This window comes from Macaca nemestrina, chromosome 1, assembly GCF_043159975.1.
Source record: "Macaca nemestrina isolate mMacNem1 chromosome 1, mMacNem.hap1, whole genome shotgun sequence".
NCBI lineage: Eukaryota > Metazoa > Chordata > Mammalia > Primates > Cercopithecidae > Macaca > Macaca nemestrina.
This window is the reverse complement of record NC_092125.1, coordinates 126,700,309-126,721,540: the sequence shown is the minus strand read 5'-3', so window position 1 is coordinate 126,721,540 and position 21,232 is coordinate 126,700,309.

Sequence of the window (21,232 nt, the reverse complement as noted above, 5' to 3'; positions counted from 1 at the left end):
ACCATACAACTCATGGTCCTCAGAGCCCAATACCAACCTGTAAACGCTGAAACAGAATCAGACTTATGAGACCCAAGATTGGCTCTGAAGATACCTGAAAAGAAGGGGGGAATGAAAGGAGCTGGGCACATTCCTCAGCCCCGGGCTCAAAACTCCCTGAGCCTAGCACAAACACATCCCATCCTCCCATCCCACCACCATATATCTCTCAAACTCCCTGAGCTCAGTACAAACACCACCTGGAAAGTCTCCGATAAGGAGACAGCCGTACAAGGTTACTGAAAGCGCAGGAATTTCTTTGTTCCCCTACAACTTTCGGGCTATAAAAAGCAAACGCTCGCATTGTTCGGGGCCCTCTTGCATACTGTGTAAAGGAGGGACCAAGTTCGAACTTGTAGTAAAGATCCTTGCCGCTTGGCTTTGACTCTGGACTCTGGTGGTCTTCTTTGGGGAACAAACAGTCTGGGCATAACACAACATAATTAAGATTCCAATGAAAGTTAATTGTGACATAATTTAAAAGTTAATTCATTAAATATTAAAAAGATAATTGATTAAAATAGGGGCATGTAAAGATAATCTTGGAATAATGCATATTTTTATAAGAATCATACAATGCTATAAATTTAAAAAGGCTATTACTGATTAAAAATTAGTTTCCCATGTCTACTTTTTCTTAGATAAAATAATAAAAACTAACTTTAAAAATGTTTGCAGGGCATATACATTTATAAAGAGATTACAAAATAAGAAAGAGACAAATCCTCTAGTGATAACAATAGACAACTAATATGACCAAGTATGTGGGTTAAATAGGATTCTAATCCAATATCTAACGTCCTTAAAAGGCAAGAGTAATTTGGACTCACAGATCCAGAAGGTAGAGAGCCATGTGAAGAGGGAGGCAGAGATTAGAGTTTGCTGCCAGAAGCCGAGGAATGCCTGGAGCTAAGAGAAGCTGGAAAAGCCAGGAAGGATCCTACGCTAGAGGCTTCTGGCCTCCAGAAGAATGAAGGAATACATTTCTGTTGATTTAAGCCCCCTAGTTGCAGTAATTTGTTATGGTGGTCCTCAAAAACGAACACACCAAGCAATTGACAAAAAACAAATACAAATGGCCTATGAATATTAAAAGTCAATTTGAGCATCTTTTAGTAAATTACTGGGCATTTGCACTTTTGCCTCTACCTTTGTCCCCATCTATTTCATTCTTCACAGAGCAACCAGAATATTCTTTTTAAAAAGTACATCAGATTCAAGCAGACTTTTTCAAAAAACCTACCAATATCTACTGTATTCAGATCAGTTTAGTTAGAAGTAGGAAGAAACTCAGATATCAGAATCTTAAGCAACAGAGACTCGACAACATCAGGAAGGACTCACCTGCATTAAGTCCATGAATCCACTCCTCCATTCTCTGATTAATATTAAATAACACTATTTCCGATCTCTTCCCTACTTATCCTTACTATTCTGTTTTCTACAACTCAGAGGTTTTGGTCATTAAAATCCCCTAATTTTTCAAACTCATTTGTTGTTCTAATGATTGCATTCTCCCCTTGGGAGTCTCTGCTTTCTTTGCAGAGTCACTCTTAAATACTGACTATGTATCTCATGCTCCTATGTTCTGAGCCAGGAGGGTGTGACATGTTCTTCTTGATGCACATTAGTGTTTCATGACCATTTTCCTCCATCTCCCTAAAAAAAACTTAGGTTTGAAGTTGATGCCGTTAGACCATGCTGCTTGCCATCCTTCCATGTTGCACTCATCCTGACCCCTTGCTATAATTCTTTGAAGGTTTTAAAGCCTTAATATCACTCTTTTCAGTGTCAATTGTTTTAATTCTTGATAATGTCATTATTCATTTAGATGATCCTTCCAATCCCCTGGTCTTAGTTCCTTGACTCCACTGTTTCCATAGGTTCATCTTCTCTACTTTAGCATATCATCTTATGGTTTATTTCTTATACTTCATCACTATTAATAACTACACACAGTTCTTAAAATTGATTCCATTCACTGAAAACAATCTCCTATCACTACAGTTTAGTATTGCATATCCATGGGACTACAATCCATTGAATTTACTTTTTCACTGTGCCTGAGTTCTTCTCAATCATTCTTCCTCGCTTCTTCCTTTTTCCTCTGTCCTCCTTCCTCCTTCCCCTTTCCCTTTTTCTTCGTCCAGTTCTTGACTTCCAGATTCATCAACTTAAATTAAATGATCATTCATTGTAATCACTCTCATTTAAATTAATGACCCCCAATGTCATACTGTCCTTAGTGTTTCTGAATAACCCTACATTTCTTTGGTCTATTCAGTTATATTCCTAAGCAATTATTTCACACTTTTTACACTGTTCAGAAATGAACTCCTCTTTAAACATCTTCATTCTTAATGTTGCTTCTCACTTTACTGTGAAAATACAAGCAATCAAAAGAGAATGTCCACATGCTCCCACCACTAAATATTCCAACCACCAGAATCTATGTCTGTAGACTTTATCTGTCACCCTGTTACAAATGATGAACTGTTCCCTGTATAAAGCCATCTTCTACAGTTGTGAACCAGATTCCTTCCACTTTACCTATTTGACCCTAGCAACTCACTCCTCTCTTAATTGCATCATTATTTTTTTCTGGTAAAAGCAGATTATTTAATATTCATACATAAATGTTTAACATCTCCCATCTTTTAAAAAATATTTCTTCAATATGTCACATTATTCTCCAGAAACTATTCCATTTTTCTGCCCGCTTTAAAATCCTAATACTTTCCAGTTCTAACTTTCTCTTCTCTCCTTTTTTTCTCTCTTAAATTGACTCTAGTAAGGCTTCTATCTCCACCACAACATAAAATTACTCTTGTCATTAAAAATATATACTGGTTAAATATTGGCTGTCTTCAGACTTAACACATCAACAAGATTTGATTCAGTCAATCACTCCCTCTTCCTTGATGTATGTTTTTCATTTAACTCTCAGGATACAATAATCTTAATTTCCTTCTATTTTCAGAAGAATCAATTGGTTCCTCTCTTCCATCACTTTTTTAAATTAAAAAAAAAAGATTTTTAAAATTGTTTGGGATTTACAGCAAAATTAAGCAGAAAATGTAGAGAATTCACTTGCACCCACCCATGCACAACCTCCCTTATTGTCGAAATACTGCATCAGAGTGGTTCATAGATTACACTTGATGAACCTACCTTGACATATCACCCAAAGTCCATGGTTTACATTAGGGTTTAGGCTTGGTGTTGAATATTCTGTGGGTTTGGATAAATGTATAATGGCAGGCACCTATCATTAGAGTATCATATTTAACAGTTTTACTGCCTTAGAAAGCCAATGTGCTCTACTGATGTATTTTTCTTTCTTTCCCCAACCTTAGCAACCACTGATCTTTTTATTGTCTCCATAGTTTTGCCTTTTGCACAATGCTGTATAGTTGAAATCATACAGTATGTAGCCCTTTCAGATTGGCTTCTTTCACTTAGTAATATACAGATGAATTTCTTCCATATCTTTCAATGGCTTGATAGTTTATTTGTTTTTAGCACTGGATAATGTTACATTGTCTGAATGTACCAGTTTGTTTACCCACTCACCTATTGAAGAACATCTTGGTTGCCCAGAAGTTTGGGTAATTATGAATGAAGATATTATTAATGTCCATATGCAAATCTTTATATGAGCATACACTTTCAACTCACTTAGGGAAATATCAAGTAGCACAAGTGCTGGATTGTATAGTAAGAGTATGTCTAATTTTACACACACAAAAAAAACCTGCCTCATTATTTACCAAAGTGGCTATATCATTTTGCATTTACAACAGCAATGAATAAGAGTTTGTGTTGCTCCACATCTTCACCAGCATCTGGTGTTGTCAGTGTTCTGGATTTTGGCTATTTAAGTACATGTGTAGTGGTTTCTCATTGCTGTTATAATGTTCATTTCAGTGCATTGATGACATATTTTGTTGACCATATTTTTGTATGCTTATTTGCCATCTGTGTATCTTTTTTGATGAGGGTCTGTTCCCTATTTTTTGTCAAATTTTTCATTGACTTATTCGTGTTCTTACTGATGAATTTTAAGAGTTCTTTGTATATGTTATGTAAATGTCTGTTATCAGATATGTCTTTTGCAAATATTTTCTTCTACTATGTGGCTTATCTTTTCATTCTCTTAAGAAGTGTTCTTTGCAGAGCATACATTTTTAATTTTAATGAATTCCAACATCACTTTTTTCATGAATCATGCCTTTAGCATTATATTTTAAAACTCATTGCCATACCCAAGGTTACTTAGATTTTCTCCTGTGTTATATTCTAGGAGTTATATAGCTTTGCATTTGGATGTGCAGTTGTTCCAGCACCATTTGTTGACAAGACTATCCTTCCTCTATTGTATTGCTTTTCCCCCTTTGTCAAAGATGAGTTGACTACATTTGTTAGGTTTTATCTTGGGGCTCTCTTTTCTGTTCCATTGATCACTTTGTCTGAATTTTCACCAGTCCCACACTGTCTTGATTACTGCCGTTTTATAGTAAGCATTGAAGTTGGGTAGTGTCAGTCCACTGACTTTATTCTTCTTCAATATTGTGTTGGCCATTGTGGGTCTTTTGCCTCTCCATATAAACTCTGGGACTTCTATGTTTAATGCCGGAGTGCTCCATGACTCAGTTCTTTGTCTTCTTTTTCATATCTATTTGTGTAGATATGAAACAGTGTTGATAACAGTATTCAGATATTTGACTATAATGCCATCTGAATATTAACAACTCTAAAATTTATATTTTTATAAAATACTTCTCCTTCTGAACTCATCTAATATTTCCAACTGCTTTACTGGATATTTCAATGCACCTTTGTGGTTTAGATTATACCAGAACTAAACTCTTTAGTATACATTTTCTCTGTCGCTGAGATCAGCTTTTAGTATTTTAATGAAACAGTAAAATGTTTAATAGGAAATTGAAACCTAAAGGGAAAGATGAGTAAATAGATTTTAAAGCAAACATGTGGCATATACACACACATCATATATATATATATATTTATTTTGTATATTAATATATTATAACATTTATGACACAATGTATGTGTTATAATAATATAAAGTATATTCATACATAAGTAGAAAATGTTTAAAGTATTTTCCTCCATTGCCAAATAAAGCAGAGATTCTTCTTTGAGGTAGTGGATAAGCTTCAGGGAGAAGTAAGAATTCTATGCATGTTATTTTGCAGATTGGAAAAAGCTAGAGACTTCAGTGGGAAGCAATTGCATTGGCAATGCTGTTTAGCCAAGGCTATACTTTTAAAGGCTGGTATGTGCATAAGAAACTGAGAGGAAAGCTCTTGATTTGTTTCTCACGTATGTGTAGATAATGGAAGATAATTGCTAATGACTGTCAGGTTTCTCTTTGTGTGTGTCTCTTTATATGTCATTAATTTGGATGTCTCCCAATTGGTAATTCCTTCAAGAAGAATTTAATTTGTATGTATGTATTCAATGAGAAATGAAGTATTTTGGCTCTGGGAAGTTTTTGAATCTCTTGTACCATATGTGTCTTGTTTACCAGCACTTACAAGAAAGTCTGCCATAGGGTAGGTATTCAATATTTGCTTCAGAATTGGGTGCTAGCCTACATGTTTCCTCTATTCTCTTACTTTGGCAACATGTATTCTTGTTGCTATATATGTTTTTTGTCTCAAGTGTTATCCTGTTAGATTTTTGCAAAAAAAAAAAAAAATCCACAAGAAAGCCAATAGACTATAGTCTAAAAGATCAAAATGCAAAATTACTCACAAAATGAACCCTGTTCTCTCCAACAATACGGACAAATCCTGGAGGAATGAGGGAAACCGCAACAATTTTTCTGAAGACCCTAAAGTTCCATAAAGAAGGAATGTGCATGAAGCCAGTTTCATAAAGCAGAGCTACTTCTTTGAAAAGTTCAGGATGAAATTTAACCAAATTATTTGCCAATATGAACTTCATCAAATAGAACTATGTGAAAATGAAATTTTCAATAAAACTGTAAAATGTAGACCTAAGAAACTATAACTTGAGGAAAACTGAGATAATTGAGTAGATGCTTTAGTTTAGAACATTAATGAAAAACTATTAGAAAACTTTGACATTTATAATTATCAGAGACATTAATAAGAAGAGCAACAATTTACTTTTGACCAGTGTTTACATGTACAACCACACAGATGTTTGCTGTACAACTGCAATGTGCAAACTATATACCTAAACATAATTGATAAATCATTATTAATCAAGCACAGAATGATATGCATGAAGCATCTCATTTAATCATCACAACAATCTCATAGCAAGATGTTTTAATATGTGCCAGGTACATTGGCATGTGCCTGTAATCTTAAGTAGTTGGGAGGATGACATGGGAAGACTGCTTGAGCCCAGGAGTTTGAGATAAGCCTGAGCAACATAGCAAGATTCTATCTCAAGAAAGAAAGAAAAGAAAGAAAGAAAGAAAGAAAGAAAGAAAGAAAGAAAGAAAGAAAGAAAGAAAGAAAGAAAGAAAGAGAGAGAGAGAGAGAGAGAGAGAGAGAGAAAGAAAGGAAGGAAGGAAGGAAGGAAGGAAGGAAGGAAGGAAGGAAGGAAGGAAGGAAGGAAGGAAGGAAGGAAAGAAGGAAGGAAGAAGTTTATTGTCCATTTTACATGTAAACAAATTGAGATATAAAGATACTAACGTATATATCCCCAAGGTCTTACAGCTAGTAAAAAGTGGAGATGACATTAAAACAAACACCTGTTTGACTCCTAAGCCCAATTTTCTTTTCATTTAGCATCTTTATCTGAAATAGCACTATCAAAATAATTATTTAGATTTATTTTTTTGATAAATGCAATTTCTTATGAAAAATAGTTTTACTCTTTATTTATTTTATATATGTAAATTTCAACTCTTATTGTAGATACAGGTGGTACATATGCAGGTTTGTTACGTGGGAATACTGTGTTTTGCTGAAGTTTTAAAGTATAAATCCTGTCATCCAAGTAGTGAGCATGGTACCTGATAGGTAGTTTTTTAAACCACTTCTCCTTACCTACCCTCTAGTAGTCCACAATGTCTGCTGTTCCCATCTTTATGCCCGTGCGTGCTCAATGTTTAGCTATCACTTAGAAGTGAGAACATGTAGTATTTGGTTTTCTGTTCCTGCACTAATTTGGTTAAGATTATGGCCTGTAGCTTCATCCATGTTCTTGGAAAGGACATACTTTTATTCTTTTTCTGGCTGTATAGTATTATGGCCTGTAGCTTCATCCATGTTTTTGTAAAGAACATACTTTTATTCTTTTTCTGGTTGGATAGTATTCATAATGTATATGTACCACATGTTTTCTTTATCTAATCTACAGTGATGGGTACCTGGGTTGAATCCACATCTTTGTTCTTGTGAATAGTGCTGCAGTGAACCCACAAGTGCATGTGTCTTTATGGTAGAGTGATTTATTTTCCTTTGAGTATATACCCAATAATGGGATTGCTTGGCTGAATGGTAACTCTGTTTTGGGTTCTTTGAGAAATCTGTTAACTGCTTTCCACAGTGGCTGGACTAATTTACACTTCCACCAACAGTGTATAAGCATTTCCTCTTCTCCACAGCCTCTCAAGCATTTATTTTTTTTTCTTTTCACTTTTTAATAATAGCCATTTTTACTAATGTGAAATAGCATCTCATTGTGGTTTAGATTTGCATTTGATAAGTGATATTGAGCATATTTTCGTGTTTGGTTTTCACTTGTCTGTCTTCTTTTGCGAGGCATCTATTCATCTCCTTTGGCCATTTTTCAATGGGATAATTTATTTTATTTTTTTGGTTGCTGATTTGTTTAAGTTCCCTATAGAGTCTGGATATCAGGCCTTTGATACACAGTTTGTGAAGAATCATATAGGTAGTTTGATACGAACAGCATTGTATCAAATGTATAGAATCTGTAAATTGCTTGGGCAGTGTGCACATTTTTATGATATTGATTCTTCTAGTATATGATCATGGAATGTTTTCTCATTTATTTGTGTCATCTCTGATTTCTTTCAGCAGCATTTTGTAATTCTTCTTGTAGAGATCTTTCACCCCCTTGTTTAGCTGTATTCTTAGGTATTTCATTTCCTTTGAGGCAATTGTAAGTGGTATTGTGTTCTTGATTTCAGTCTGGTTGTGTGTAGAAATGTTACTGATTTTGTACATTGATTTTGTATCCTGAAACTTTACTAAAGTTGTTTGCCAATTCTAAGAGCCTTTTGACAGACTCTTTAGAATTTTCTAGGTATAGAACCTTATCACTAGACTAGAGAGATAGTTTGACTTCTTCCTTTCCTGTTTAGATGCCTTTTATTTCTTTCTCTTGCCTAATTGCTGGGGCTAGGAACTCCAATACTATGTTGAATAGGAGTAGTGGGAGTAGGCTTCCTTCCAGTTCTCAAGAGGAATGGTTCAAGCTTTGCCCATTCAGTATGATGGTCACTGTGGGTTTGTCACAAATAGCTCTTGTTATTTTGTGTTATGTTCCTTTGATGCCTAGTCTGTTGAGGATTTTTATCGTGAAGTGATGTTGGATTTTGTTGAAAGCTTTCTCTGTATCTATTGAGATGATAACATGGTTTTTGTTTTTGTTCCTGTTTATGTAGTGAATCACATTTATAGATTTGCATATATCAAACCAGCCTTGCATCCCAGTAATAAAGTTTACTTGATCATCATGTATTAACTTTTCGATGTCCTATTGGATTTGATTTGCTAGTATTTTGTTCAGGACTTTTGCTTCTATGTTCATGGGGGACATCAGTCTGAAATTTTCCTTTTTCAGTGTTTCTCTGCCAGATTTTGGTATCAGGCTGATACTGACTTCATAGAATGAACTTGGGAGGAGGCCCCTTTCCTCAATTTTTTGGAATAGTTTCAATGCCTGATAGGATTTCACTGTGAATCCATCTGGTGCAGGGCTTTTTTTGGTTGGCAGGTTCTTTGTTACTGATTCAATAACAGCAGTTTATACTGGTCTAGTCACTGTTTCAATCTTTTCCTGATTCAATTTTAGGAGATTTTGTACTTCTAGGAATTCATTCACCTCCTCTAGATTTTATAATTTGTGTGCATAGAATTGTTCATAGTAATCTCTGAGGATCTTTTGTATTTCTGTGAGATCAGCTGTAATATTACCTTTGTCAGTTTTGATTGTGCTTATGAATCTTTTCTTTATTTTTCTTTGTTAATCTAGCTAGAGGTCTATCTATCTTATTTATCTTTTTGAGGACCCAACTCTTGATTTTATTGATCTTTTGTATGGGTTTCTGCATTTCAATTTCATTAAGTTATTCTCTAATTTTAGTTATTTCTTTCCTTCTGCTAGCTTTGAGATTGGTTTGTTCTTTTTTTAATCCTGGTTCCTCTAGGTGAAAAGTTAGATTGCTAATTTGACACCTTCTAACTTCTTGATAAATGTGTTGATGGCTATAAAACATCCCTCTTAATACTGGTTTAACTGCATCCCATTTTGGTAAGTAGTGTTCTTATTTTCATTAACTTAAATTTTTTTTAAAATTTATGTCCTAATTTTGATGTTCATCCAGGAGTTATTCAGGAGTAAGTTGTTTAATTTCCATGTATTTGTGTCATTTGGGAGCTCTTCTTGGTATTGATTTCTATTTTTATTGCCATGGTCTGAGACTATGCTTGGTATGATTTCACTTTTTTTGAATTCTTTGAGACTTGCTGTATGACTGAGCATGTGGTCTATCTTAGAATATCAAAAGGGTATTTTTTTTTTGTCATTGTTGGCTGTAGTGTTCTATAGATGTCTAGTAGGTCCAATTGATCAGTCTTGAGTTTAGGTCCAGGGTTTCTTTTGTTAGTTTTTTGCCTTGATTATCTGTCTAATGTTGTCAGTGGGAGGCTGAAGTCTCACACTATTGTTGTGTGGTTATCTAAGTTTCTTCACAGGGCAAGAAGAAGTTGTTTTACTAATCTGAGGTCTCCAGTTTGAGTGTGTGTATATTTAGGATACTGAAGACTTCTTGTGTTATTGTACTCTTTATCATTAAGTAATGCCCTTCACTGTCCTTCTTAATATTTATTAGTTTAAATCTGTTGTACCTGATATAAAAATAGTGACTCCCGATCTTTTTTGTTTTCCATTTGCATGGCAGATCTTACTCCACCCTTTTACTTCGAGCCTCTGGGTGTCATTATATGTGAGATAGGTCTCTTGGAGACAACAGATGCTTAGGTCTTGTCTTTTTATCTAGCCTGCCACTCTATCTTTTAAGTGCAGTATTTACCCGTTTATATTCAAGGTTAGTATTGATATGTATGATTTTGATCCTGTCATCACATTGTTAGCTGGTTGTTAGGTAGATTTGATTACACGGTTGCTTTGTAGTGCCTGTGGGCTATGTGTTTAACTGTGCTTTTGTGGTAGCAAGAGTATTCTCAAATATTAGTGACATGCGAAATGTTTGCTAAGTATATAATCCTAAGTGTTTATAAATACTAAGAAGTTTGCAAAACAATACCATGGCAAACTTAAAACTTTAATATATTTTTCCTTATGTACTGCATTCAGGAAATTCTATTCAGCATCTGGATTTTTCAAACTGTCATTACCTAATTTTAAAGTTCATTTGGTTCCAGTTCAATACAGGCAAAATACCTCTTCTCTACCAAAAAGTGATTACAAAAGAAAAAATATGAGTAGAAAAACAATCATAAGGAACAATCTACTGAGCAACACTGAGGAATCATCTGAAAATATAAACAAAATTGCATCAAATTAATAAGAGAACCTTAGAGTACCAAACAACATGCAGTTTCATCAGGAAAATGGGAGAAATTCTAAATAAAATGTGATTACCTTAGGAAACCGGGACCCAACGTCCCTGCAAAATAGAATGAGAATAAGACAAGAAGTAGTCAGCAATGTCATTCATACCAGATAAGCTGAGTAATCCACGTGCATTGTTGTGATGTTTGTGTCCAGGCAACATCATGAAATCAACTCTTGGAATAATTTTGAGCATATTTCTTGATAGGGTTAAATAGTAGACTTTGCAACTAGAGAGATGGGAGTTCTTTAGCTAATTTCAGATGTTATGACAAATAGGAAGCCCTCACATATAGGTGTTCCTATAGTCTTTAAAAGGAAAGACCTACCAGACTACAAGTCTCCACCCAAATTCTTATTATAATTAGGATCATTAATCCTTGTAGGAGGATGATAATTATGGTTCTAGAGGAAAATTACATTATCAATTAACTAAACTTAAACATAATTTTATAAATAAAAATAGAAGATGAAATGTATTGCATTAAGGAAGGAAATGTTGTGATGAAAAAGATAAAGATGTCTTAGCAAGAAACATCATGCTAAAGGAATTCTCGGGAATATTCTAAAACATTGAAAGTGTAGAGAATAAAATATTGGAAGCTGATTCAAACTCATATAGAAGTACAGCATTCTAACAACACAGGATTAAAAATACAAGAAGAAAAACACAAATAAGCCAAGCATGTGAAGACAAATATCAAATTGTCTAACTTAAGTGTGGAATGTAAAAAACTTGAATTCATAGAAGCTGAGAGTAATGCTCAACATCACTAATTTTCAGGGAAATGCTAATTAAAACCACAATGAGATATTACCTCATACCTGTTGAATAGCTATTATCCAAAAGACAAAAGGTAAGTGTTGGTGAGAATGTGGAGAAAGGGGAACTCTTGTACACTGTTGGTGGGGATGTAAATCAATACAGATATAATGGAAAATAATGTGGATGTTCCTCAGAAAACCTAAAATAGTATTATTATATGCTCCAGCAATCTCACTACTGGGTATATATAGGAAATGAATCAGTATATTGAAACAATGTCTGTACTTCCATGTTCATTTCAGCATTACTTTTGATAGCCAAGATATGGAGTCAACCTAAGTGTTCATCAATGGTTGAAGAAAATGTGTATGTGTGTGTGTGTGTGTGTGTGTGTGTGTGTGTGTGTGTGTGTGTGAGAGAGAGAGAGAGAGACAGAGAGAGAGAGAGATTTTTAAACTTTTCTTCTTTTTTTAATTTTTAAAGGGCTGAATAGTACTTAATTCTATATATTATTCAGTCTTAAAAAATAAAGAAATCTTTTCACTTGTGAAAACATAGATGAACCTGGAGAACACTATATAAAGTGAAATAAGTCAGGCACAGGAAGACAAATACCAAATTGTGTAACTTAAACATGGAATCAAGAAAAGTTGAACTCACAGAAACTGAGAACAGAAAAGTGGTTTCCAGTGACTGGGGGAGGTGGAGGGGATGAGGAAATATGTGTCAAAGGATACAATATTTCAGTTAGACAGAAGGAATGGTGCAGAGGAGCTACTGTACAACATGGTGACTATAGCTAATGTATTTGATACTTGAAAATTTCCAAGAGTAGATTTTACATGTTCTTGCCACAAAAAATAATAAATTAGGTAATGCATGTTACTTAGCTTGATTAAGCCACCCTACAATGTACACATATATCAAAACATTTTTGTACTCTGTAAATATATGCAATTTTTAATTGTCAATTAGAACAATAATTAATTAAAAAATAAAAAATATATAACAATTCACAAAGACATAGAAGAGATGCTCACTCTGTATCTTAACTTCCATGACGAGAAGAGAAACACTGCTCAAACTACTCTGAACTTTTTTATAAAGAAACAAAACACTTTAATTCTCAATGTTTTAATGTTTTGAATTAGTGTGTTTAAATATATATCGGTTCTACTTTTATTTTTTCTATGCATTTGTAACTGACAGTAAGGAAATTTTTAATATTTTGACAAAAATTTCTAGAGATCATGGCGCAGGATGGTTCTCCAGATGGCCCTGGACCAAACTAGTTCTTACCCCTTTCTTGTTTGTAGTTCCAAACATTAAATATAAAATGTTCTGTGGGTGCAATATCCTGAGATAGGGAGAAAGTGTCTAAAACGGCATAAACCTTGTTCCTGTCCCTCCAAGGAAATGTAGTATTATGAGTTAGAGAGGAACTGCCCAGGACAGCCCGGGTTTTATTCATCTCTCTCAGAAGAAGGATGTCCTTCAAAGCCTTTTCACAGTGAATCATATGGACTCTGAGGCATATAACCCAGAATGCACTGTTTTTCAGGGTCTCGTAGCTGCAGTGGAAGCAAGGCTTGTACAGCTGAGTCAATGCTACCCTGGGCAGTTTTCTTGAGCCTGGGGGACTGGTTCACAAAGAATCATTGGCTTATTTAGTCCCTTGCTGCCTACCTGTAAGTAGTAAATCTACTTCACGTAATGCATTGCATATGAGTGTGTTCTGTCTCACTGGCCTCAAGCATATTGGTAATCACTGCACAGTGAACCTGCTTAATACAAGGAATAATTATACTTTTCCCCATTGATTATTAAGATTCTATTAAATAGTTTCAAATTTATTGATTATTTTTATAGCCTCACTACAGTGTAAATAGAGGACTGCTAGTAGTTTGAGAATTGGTTTGATTGTTAAAAGAAAGTAGCACAAGAAGTTTAGAGGTAAATGTCATAGCACTCCACAACGTTTTAAATGTTTCCTATTAGTTTTATCCTTCTGCACCACTCTCCTCAGAAGTGGCAACCCCGATTATCACAGGATTGCTGCCTTAACTCTAGTTTTCTCCCTTCCTTCCTTCCTTCCTGCCTGCCTGCCTTCCTGCCTTCCTGCCTTCCTACCTGCCTTTCTTCCTTCCTGCCTTCCTGCCTGCCTCCCTCCCTCCTTCCCTCCCTTCCCTCTTCCTCCTCCTTCTTCTTCTCCTCCTCCTCCCCTTCCTTCCATCCTTCCTTCCTTCCTTCTTCCTTCCTTCCTTTCCTTCTTCCTTCCTTCCTCCCTCATTCCCTCCCTTCCTTTCCTCTTCCTCTTCCTCCTTCTTCTTCTCCTTTTCTTCTTTTCTTCTTCTCTTCCTCCTCTTCACCTTCCTTCCTTCCTTCCCTCCCTCCTTCCTTCTCCTCCTTTTTTCTTTCTTTCTCTCTCTCTTTCTTTCTTTCTTTCTTTCTTTCTTTCTTTCTTTCTTTCTTTCTTTCTTTCTTTCTTTCATTCTCTCTCTCTTTCTTTTCTTTCTTTCTTTCTTTCCTTCTTTCCTTCTTTCCTTCTTTCTGTCTTTCTCTTTCTTCTCCTTTTCTTTTTTTTTTTTTTGAGAGGAAATCTTGCTCTGTTGCCAGGCTGCAGTGCAGTGGTGCGATCTTGGCTCACCACACCCTCCACTTCCTGGGTTCAAGTTATTCTCCTACCTCAACCTCCCAAATAGCTGAGACTACAGGCTCACACCACCACGCCCAGCTAATTTTTGTATTTTTGGTAGAGACAGGGTTTCGCCATGATGGCCAGGCTGGTCTCTAATTCCTTACCTTAAGGGATCCACCCTCCTAGGTCTCCCAAACAGCTGGGATTACAGGGGTGAGTCACTGCACCCAGCCCCTTACTCCAGTTTCATAGTCACATTCCGGTCAAGTAAAAAAAAAAAAATGAGAGAATCAGTTGTTAAATATTTACCAGAACACAACTGGCCATAGCTGCCAAAAACACTGAAAAATATATATATATTTTTTAAAGGAGCACATTGCCATCCAATATTCTGTCAAAAGAAGACAAGGATGAAATGATAGAAAATGAACAATAATAAGCACAAGGAAGGATGTAATTAGAGTGCTCAGAAATTAAAAACGTGATTATTGAAATAATTTAAAATTTCTACACAAAGAATAAGTTGAAGAACAAACAACACAAGATGGAATTATTAAGCTAGAAGATATGCCTAACCGTTCCCACAGTACAGTATGAAATAAAAAATGACATACAATTATAAGGAAAATTTAAGACACAGAGAGTACATCTGAAAGATCCAGTATCTATACAATACAAAATACACAAGCAGTGTAAATATTCCACAAATAGAGGGTAGAAATAAAATAATAGGGAATATGGTCAAATAATATATAAAATTTTACTTAGAGACACACAGCTAGGATAGATCTTCATGAAACCTGGAACACCAAAAGATAAAGACACATTCTTACCATATTCAGGATAAAAACAAATTATTTACATGAGATTGAGAATCAGACTTAAAATACTCAATTTTTGCTGAGGAGTAGAGAATGAACAGGTTTATTAACTTTGGATGAAAGTATAAATTGGGGGACAATTTGACAATTTTTTTTTAGCTTTTATTTAAGTTCAGGGATATATGTGCAGGTTTGTCATACAGGTAAACTCATGTCACAGGAATTTGTTTTACAGATTGTTTTATCACACAGGTACTAGGTCTACTACCCAATAGTTAGTTTTTCCATTTCTCTCCCTCCTTCCACCCACAGGTAGGCCCCCAGTGTCTAAGTCCCCATACTTGTGTCCATGTGTGCTCAGTATTTATGTCCCACTTAGAAGTGAGAACATGTGATATTGGTTTTCTGTTTCTGCATCAGTGTGCTTAGGATTATGGCCTCCAGCTTCATCCATGTTCTTGCAAAGGACATATATTTTTATTCTTTTTTATGGATGCATAGTATTCCATGGTGTATATGCACAACATTTTCCTTATCTATCATTGGTAAGCACCTGGGTTCATTCCATGTCTTATCTATTGTGAACAGTGTTGCAGTGATCATACATGTGTATATATCTTTATGGCAGAATAGTTTATATTCTCTTGGGTATATACCCAATAATGCGATTGCTGGGTCAAATGGTAGTTGTTTTTAGCTTTTTGAGGAATAGTCACACTGTCTTCCACAATGGTTGAACTAATTTAGATCCTCACCAGCAGTGTATAAGCTTTCCCTTTTCTTTGCAACCTTACCAACATCTGTTATTTAGCCATTCTAACTAGTGTGAGATGGTATCTTACTGTGCTTTTGATTTTCATTTCTCCAGTCATCAGTAATATTGAGCTTTTTTCCTATGCATTAACTACAAATATGTCTTCTTTTGAGAAGTGTCTGTTCATGTTGTTTGCCCACTTTTCAATAGGGTTGTTTGTTTTTTTCTTTTACATTTGTTTAAGTTTCTTATAGATACTGGATATGAGACCTTTGTCACATGCATAGTTTGCAAATATTGTCTCTCATTTTGTGCATAGACTAATGGAACAGAATAGAGAGCTCAGAAACAAGGCCATGCACATATAACCATGTGATCTTCTGTAACGCTGATGAAAACAAGAAATGAGGCAGGGACTCTTTATTCAGTAAGTGGTGCTGGGATAACTGGTTAGCCATATGCAGAAGATTAAAACTGGACACCTTCCTTATACCATATACAAAAATCAGCTCAAGATGGATTAAAGACTTAAATGAAAAACCCAAAACTATAAAAACCCTGGAAGACAACCTAGGCAATACCACTCTGGACATAGGAAGTGGCAAAGATTTTATGATGAAAATGCCAAAAGCAATTGCAACAAAAGCAAAAACTGACAAGTGGGATCCAATTAAACTAAAGAGCTTCTGCACAGCAAAAGGAACTATCAACAGAGTAAACAGACAATTTCTACAAAACTGTTAAATGTGCATATTCTTTTAGTGAATATCCAGGTATCTATACTTGGATATTCAACTACTTCATAAATATTGGCACAAATATGAAAGGATATAGGTAAAATAATTTACTTCACTATGTAAATAGTAAAAACTAGAGTTAGCCTAGAAATTTATCACTTATGAATAATTTAATAATTTTTAATATTTTTATAATATGGAAATATATGTAGGCAATTAAAAGAATAAGTTATATACAAATTTACTGATATAGAAGGAACACATTGCATAGCTGAGAAGCAAGTTGCAGTTGTATATGTATAGAAGATACACACGAAATTGTTAATAACAATCCTAAAATAGGTAAAGGTAGGGAGGAAAAAAGGAGATGAGAATTTCCACTGTGTATTTGTTTAACATTTGATTTTCTCATAAGGAGCAAGTTCTTCTGTTATAACTTTTTAAAGTTATGCTAAAATATATTCATTAATAAAGGATAAATTTCCATGTATAAGAATAGCCCAAGCATTCTTATACAACAGTAACACACAGAGAGCCAAATCATGAATGAACTCCCATTCACAATAGCTTCAAAGAGAATAAAATACCTAGGAATCCAACTTACAAGGGATGTAAAGGACCTCTTCAAGGAGAACTACAAACCACTGCTCAGTGAAATAAAAGAGGACACAAACAAATGGAAGAACATACCATGCTCATGGATAGGAAGAATCAATATTGTGAAAATGGCCATACTGCCTAAGGTAATTTATAAATTCAAAGCCATCCCCATCAAGCTACCAATGACTTTCTTCACAGAATTGGAAAAAACTGCTTTAAAGTTCATATGGAACCAAAAAAGACCCCACATTGCCCAGACAATCCTAAGCCAAAAGAACAAAGCTGGAAGCATCATGCTACCTGACATCAAACTATACTACAAGGCTACAGTAACCAAAACAGCATGGTACTGGTACCAAAACAGAGATATAGACCAATGGAACAGAACAGAGCCCTCAGAAATAATACCACACATCTACAGCCATCTGATCTTTGACAAACCTGAGTAAGAAAAGAAATGGGGAAAGGATTCCCTATTTAATAAATGATGCTGGGAAAATTGGCTAGCCATAAGTAGAAAGCTGAAACTGGATCCTTTCCTTACTCCTTATACGAAAATTAATTCAAGATGGATTAGGGACTTAAATGTCAGACCTGAAACCATAAAAACCCTAGAAGAAAACCTAGGCAATACCATTCAGGACATAGGCATGAGCAAGGACTTCATGTCTAAAACACCAAAAGCAATGGCAACAAAAGCCAAAATTGACAAATGGGATCTAATTAAACTAAAGAGCTTCTGCACAGCAAAAGAAACTACCATCACAGTGAACAGGCAACCTACAGAATGGGAGAAAAATTTTGCAATCTACTCATCTGACAAAGGGCTAATATCCAGAACCTACAAAGAACTCAAACAAATTTACAAGAAAAAAAACAAACAACCTCATCAAAAAGTGGGCAAAGGATATGAACAGACACTACTCAACAGAAGACATTCATACAGCCAACAGACGCATGAAAAAATGCTCATCATCACTGGCCATCAGAGAAATGCAAATCAAAACCACAATGAGATACCATCTCACACCAGTTAGAATGGCGATCGTTAAAAAATCAGCAAACAACAGGTTCTGGAGAGGATGTGGAGAAATAGGAACACTTTTACATTGTTGGTGGGACTGTAAACTAGTTCAACCATTGTGGAAGACAGCGTGGAGATTCCTCAAGGATCTAGAACTAGAAATACCATTTGGCCCAGCCTTCCCATCACTGGGTATATATCCAAAGGATTATAAATCATGCTGCTATAAAGACACATGCACATATATGTTTATTGCAGCACTATTCACAATAGCAAAGACTTGGAATCAACCCAAATGTCCATCAGTGACAGACTGGATTAAGAAAATGTGGCACATATACACCATGGAATACTATGCAGCCATATAAAAGGATGAGTTTATGTCCTTTGTAGGGACAAGGATGCAGCTGGAAACCATCATTCTCAGCAAACTATTGCAAAAACGGAAAACCAAATACTGCATGTTCTCACTCATAGGTGGGAACTGAACAATGAGAACACTTGGACACAGGAAGGGGAACATCACACACCAGGACCTATTGTGGGGAGCGGGGAGTGGGGAGGGATAGCATTAGGAGATACACCTAATGTAAATGACAAGTTAATGGGTGCAGCACACCAACATGGCACATGTATACATATGTAACAAACCTGCACGTTGTGCACATGTACCCTAGAACTTAAAGTATAATAAAAAAAAAATCACACACACACAGAGACACAAAAGAATAGCCCAAAATTGCTGAGAAAAATGTAGTAATAAAAGACTTTTGCCCCACTAAGTATCAAAACATTTTAGAAGGTTTTTGCAAATAAAATAGTGTAAAACAATTTCAGATACATACAGGTCCATCAACAGAGAGAAACTTACAATCCCTAAATCCCACATATACGCCCATATTAAGTACATCATGAAATAGCACGTCTAATCAGTAGAGAAAGAATAGGTTGCTATTAGGCCAGTCTTTTGTGAAAAAAAGTAAAGGTTAAGAAAAAGTTAAATAGATTAATCGAAAGTTCTTATTCTTATATCTAGGCAGAAATAATGATGTTTAGTAAATTTGATTATTAAAAATCTAAAACAAGACTACAAAAGCAGCTCCTCCAATTAAAAAAGAGAAAGAAATGTATAGAAAACAAAGAAACTGAAGAAACAGAAAAAATGTGTAACATGTATAATAAAGTATAAATTATATTTATATATAATATTTAAAAATACAAAAGATTAAAAAGGTAGAAGTTTAAATTGTTTGCCTAAAATTGTATAGCTAAGAAAGTAGTATGACAAAGTTGGAATTTTGCTGAGTAAACATGTACTGCAGGGCTCACAGTACATGTGGCAAATGGCAAAGTGTTGGCCATAGGGGCAATACAGGACCAAGGACTAAACAGAAATTTGTAAAAATGATTAAAATGCCTTTAATATGTGCTTATCCTTTATTTGATCCAATAATATCATATTTAGACATTTATTCTAAGGAAATAATCAGATAACTAGTATCCAGCAAAAATGTATTGATTAAAATAATTATGATGTATAGCTAGAGATAGAGATATTCATGCATAGGCATATAAATTTGTTAATTTCATCTATTTTAAGAAATTAAAGTGTATTTTACATGCTTCTATTATAAAACAAAGAAAGTATATATACATAGGAATGTGTCTGGAAATATCTTAAATTCGCTCCATAAATACTGATTAAGTGTCTAGCACAGGACAGCACAGCATAGTGGTTACAAGTGCTGACTCTGGAGCCAGATAGCTGGTTTGAATCTGGGCTCTGCCACTCACTAGCTGTGTGGACCTGGGCAAGTTACTTATACTCTCGCAGTGTTAGAGTGCAATGAATATATATATATATATTCCTAAAAATACACAATCACACTTTCTAAGCGGAGTTCAAAGTCATCTGCTTTTTCAGGCAATCACAGGAGCATTTAGCAGTGAGGAGTTCTCATGCTTCCGTTTGGGGCCGTGTTGCTTTAATATTTTGCTCTTTACTTCACCTCAACCCTCCAACAGTGTTCGATTAGAAACCATTTTTAACTTTAAACGGCTTTTTAAAAGTTGGCATTTCCTTCATGTGCCAAAAATTATGAGCATATATTTTAAAAGTAAAGCATGAATTTGGTAAAACATTTTGCTTGGCTAAAAAGGTTTTCAGTAGTTCATTAACTGCAAAATAATTCCCCACTGAATGTCAGAGATCCTGTGCAAGATGTTGCCTAGGGCTGAATAATATGTGTTCACCTTTTAATCACACTGACAGGGGAAATGGAAAGCAAGTCCACCAGTATTCAACATGCAGTCTTTATTTTAATGGAGAGGAACTGAAGCATAAATAGTACAAAGTATCTGATAATTCAAAAAATGTTTATGGTTTTGTTGGGTGTGAGTATAGCTTGGCTATACAGGTATTTCTAATAATCTTAAAAATTCACTCCCTTTCAAATAATGAAACTACATTGTTAAAACCTGATACAAGTTGGCAGTCCCTCTCTTTTTCCTTTTATCTGTTTCTGCCTGAACTTCAGGGAAGTAATTGACAGTATCCTTTCCTTCCCAGTTTATATATTTGTAATTTTCAAAAGCTATGGCTTAAAAAATGGCTTTTTTGCTTCCATATTTACAGTTAGTTTAGTTCACAACATCACCCATATGGGATAGATGCTAGATACCATTTATTGATCTGTCTTACGCATCTCTGGCTTCATAGCTGCACGGTAAGCAAGTTGAGGGTGGGAAATAGTATCTTTTTTACATTTTTATCCTGAGCAACTTGTGCAGTTCTTGGCATATAATAAATGTCTAATATTTGTTTGTTGAAATTATATGAATCTTCACCCAGTAATGTTATACTTTATAATGTAATAAAAAATAAATTTGTGATTTTATTTCAATAGCAATTTTCTTCCTATTCTAGTTTTGATTCTCCAACAAGCTCATTAAAAGGGTGAAAAGGGATGTGGTATAATTTCAGAAATGTGTTTCTTTTATTAATGAGTATCATTCTGGTCTAA